Source organism: Aethalodelphis obliquidens, unplaced genomic scaffold (genome assembly GCF_003676395.1).
Source record: "Aethalodelphis obliquidens isolate GAN/ISIS:26980383/991018 unplaced genomic scaffold, ASM367639v1 scaffold88, whole genome shotgun sequence".
Classification (NCBI taxonomy): Eukaryota; Metazoa; Chordata; class Mammalia; order Artiodactyla; family Delphinidae; genus Aethalodelphis; species Aethalodelphis obliquidens.
Genome location: NW_020838032.1, coordinates 5,677,869 through 5,682,123, shown reverse-complemented (window position 1 = coordinate 5,682,123; position 4,255 = coordinate 5,677,869). Strand labels below are relative to the sequence as shown.

At 41.7% G+C, this 4,255-nt stretch overlaps 1 pseudogene; it reads left to right on the top strand.

Annotated features, from left to right (window-relative positions):
* Window positions 1-279: 279 nt before the first annotated feature.
* On the top strand, window positions 280-3,428 carry LOC113613468 (far upstream element-binding protein 3 pseudogene; annotated as a pseudogene).
* Window positions 3,429-4,255: the final 827 nt, after the last annotated feature.

Below are 4,255 nucleotides of genomic sequence, written 5' to 3'. Positions count from 1 at the left end.
GTCCTCTGCCTTTTTATTTTGTCTATCTTTCTGTGAATGTGGTTTTCGTTCCACAGGTTGCAGGACTGTAGTTCTTCTTGCTTCTGTTCCCTTCGCAGTTCTTGACAAAATGACATTCAATAAACATATACACTTGCTTACAAAATCTCTTAGCAACCTAGGAATATGAGGAATTTACTCAAGGTGATGAAAAGGATGTATCAAAGGAAGTTTTACATGTGTCATACTTAATAGTAATACTTGAAAAGCAGTCTCAATTATATTAGAAATGGGCCTTAGTTTGGAGTGTATTAATTGGTGTAAGAGACCAACTCCACTTTCCGGCTACAGGTCCCCAAGTGGAGCGGGAGGCCTGACGGGGGAGCCGAGCGGCAGCGGCGGCGGGGGTGGTAATGACAGAGCTGGTGCAGGGGCAGAGCGCTCCGGTGGGGATGAAGGCTGAGGGCTTCGTGGATGCTCTGCACCGGGTCCGGCAGATTGCTGCTAAAATTGATTCAATTCCTCACTTGAATAATTCCACACCTCTAGTGGACCCCTCAGTGTATGGCTATGGAGTACAAAAACAGCCCTTGGATGATGGAGTAGGTAACCATTTAGGGGCCTTGTTACATCAAAGGGCAGTAATAACAGAAGAATTCAAAGTGCCTGATAAAATGGTTGGATTTATTATCGGTTGGGGAGGTGAGCAGATTTCACGGATTCAAGCAGAATCTGGTTGCAAAATTCAGATTGCCTCAGAGAGTTCTGGGATTCCAGAGAGGCCCTGTGTACTTACCGGAACCCCAGAAAGTATTGAACAAGCCAAACGGCTCCTGGGACAGATTGTGGACCACTGTCGGAATGGACCTGGCTTTCATAATGACATAGATGGCAACAGCACGATCCAGGAGATTCTCATCCCTGCGTCTAAAGTGGGGCTGGTCATCGGCAAGGGAGGGGAGACAATAAAGCAGTTGCAGGAGCGGACAGGTGTGAAGATGGTCATGATCCAGGACGGCCCATTGCCCACGGGAGCAGACAAGCCTCTTCGCATCACCAGAGACCCATTTAAAGTACAGCAAGCAAGAGAAATGGTATTAGAGATCATCCGAGAAAAAGACCAAGGTGATTTTCGAGGTGTACGTGGTGATTTCAGCTCCCGAATGGGAGGAGGCAGTATAGAGGTGTCTGTCCCTAGGTTTGCAGTTGGGATTGTAATAGGAAGAAATGGGGAAATGATCAAAAAGATCCAGAATGATGCCGGTGTGAGAATTCAGTTCAAACCAGATGATGGTATTAGTCCAGAGAGAGCTGCACAGGTCATGGGACCCCCAGAGCGATGCCAGCATGCAGCACATGTCATCAACGAGCTTATTCTTACAGCTCAGGAAAGAGATGGCTTTGGAGGCCTGGCGGTAGCCAGAGGAAGAGGCCATGGTCGTGGTGACTGGAGCATGGGAACCCCTGGTGGCATCCAGGAGATAACCTACACAGTGCCGGCAGATAAGTGCGGCCTCGTCATAGGCAAAGGGGGTGAGGACATCAAAAGCATAAACCAGCAGTCAGGAGCACACGTGGAGCTTCAGCGGAACCACCCTCCCAACACGGACCCCAACCTGCGAATATTCACCATCACGGGAGTTCCTCAACAGATTGAGCTGGCCAGACATCTCATAGATGAGAAAGTTGGCGGTGCCAGTCTCGGAGCGCCCGGAGATTATGCACAGGGCCCCTTCAGCCAGCCACCTGCCGCGCCGCATCAGAACACCTTTCCTCCAAGGAGCTCAGGGTGCTTCCCAAACATGGCCGCTAAAGTGAACGGAAGCCCTCACAGCACGCCTGTGAGTGGTCCTCCGGCCTTCCTGACCCAGGGCTGGGGCAGCACCTACCAGGCGTGGCAGCAGCCCACACAGCAGGTTCCAAGCCAGCAGAGCCAGCCGCAGAGCAGCCAGCCCGACTACAGCAAGGCCTGGGAAGACTATTACAAAAAACAGAGTCACGCTGCCAGCGCCGCTCCTCAGGCCAGCTGCCCGCCGGACTACACAATGGCCGGGGTGGAGTATTACAGACAGCAGGTCGCATTCTACGGACAAACATTAGGGCAAGCTCAGGCCCACAGCCAGGAGCAGTAGGACAGTGGCCTGCAGCTCCCTTTCCCCGCCCCCTCCCAAACCATTGTGAGCAAAACCTATTTGTAACAGAGGTTTTTAGATGTGCAAACCTTTTGATGAAGAGCCTTTGTTTTGTTCTGTGAAACACTAGATTAACAGAATTTTTCTAAATATCGGGAAAATCAGTTACTAACAATTGCTGATAATTTTTGTTTTGTTATTTTTGTTTGTTACTTCAAATCTGTAAGCTCTGGGATTCTTTTTGGAGCAATACCTGCAAATTCGGGCACCAGAATGTGCCGCAGAGCAGTGACATTTCAACATGGTGTGTTTTTGTTTTGTTTTGTTTGCATGTCTTCTTATTTACAGTTTTTTCTGTTGCAACAGAAAGTGGCTTGGAAGTCTTAGGTGGCTTGTAACAAATTCTTTTAAAAAATTTTTAAACAGTATTTAAATATTCTTAAATGTGTAAATTCATTAAATGTTTTACTTCTAATTTCTTGTGTCTTGGCTGTCTGGTTTCATTGCATTTTTTAAAAAACTGAACTATTACGTATTATAATTAATTATGTGAATTCTGAATTGAGACAGATAATTGTATTGCTGTCCAACAGGGTTCGGGAGGGGGCATTTTATAGGGTTTGTATAATTTCTAGAGTTCTAAAGGGGTAATAATATAAAAATGTGTTTGTGTGTTTAGCAGACGTTTTATCATGTCTCCATTACCTACAGATTGCAATTGTGTATCTAAGACCTCCAAGCTTGTTTTAAAAACAAAACAAAAAAACCTTTCTCTATTCTCTCAGAAATATAAATACTGTTATTTTTAATATTAAAAATAAATTCAATATAACTTTTAAGAAACACTATGGAACATTAAATCACATAAAAATGTAACTTTTTAAATTCCAAGGTGTGTTTTGCTTCTTTCTTTTAAATATTTTCTTAATATTTGTCAAATTAACTAGATGAATAAATAAATCTAGCATTAACCACAATATGAATTAAATAATTTTGATTTAATAAAAGGGATAATATGATTTCCAGTGTTTACTGTAGTGTATCTTGTACAGATAACATGTATTTTTAAAAGAAAAATGGAATTGAAGCTATTTTTTCTTGCATTTTTCAGTTGACCTGGGGGACATTCCGTTTGAGATACACTGAAGTTACTGAAGTGTCTGGGGTTTTTCTCCTTATTTTCCTTATAATGCTTGAAATATCTAACTATTAAAAAAGGCAATTGGAAAAGGTTATGCATGTTGTTTTTTTAAAAAAACTGTTGTTTTTATTGGACTGAAAATTCATTTTACACTCTACATAATAAAATTTCCACAAGACATCTTGTGCGCAAAGTAAAAAAAAAAAAAAAAGAGACCAACTCCAAAGTTTCAGTGGCTTAACAAAATAGAAGTACATTTCTTGCCAGTATAGCAGTATAATGTGCGTGTTCCTCATCAGCAGATGTCTATTCTAGAGCTCATTTAGAGACCCAGGCTACTTCCATATTGTGGCTCTGCTATCCTTTAAGAGTTCAGAGTTCTCTGCATCCAGCCAGCAGGCTAAGAAAAGGTGGTGAAGGCATGCCCGTTTCTTTTTTTTTTTTTTTTTTCATGCCCGTTTCTTAATTCACTTTGCCTAGAAGTAACAGATATCATTTCTGGTCACAGCTGAAACTATAGCCCAGGGACTTTTGAATCTAAATTGTAAACTAAATTTAAATTTAAATCTGAGTGCATTTAATACTAGCTCAATCAATGGCTTCTTTCTGAAACTATGTCTTGTAGAATAGAAATCTGCATCAAGCACAGTCTGAAGAAGAAAATAGAATACTTCAGTTTATGACTTGGAGGGCAAAGGCAAAGACTGAGCAACACAGTTTAATATTATAGTGATAAGATTTTCCATATTATGATAGAACTATTAAAATGGTGACTACATCTTTTAAAAAACCTGACAGTTTTTAGACAAGTCTAAAACCTTGAATGTAATTTAGTTTGAGTTGTTGTATTTAACCTCACTATATATTTCTTCTCTATTCTTAGTGATTATCTATATCCATAGTTACCAAACTGTTTGCTGAGATGCTCCAGGCATTCCAGTGAACTTACATTTTCAAGAGACACAGTGTAATCTGTTGAACACCACACAAAGTATTGCTATTA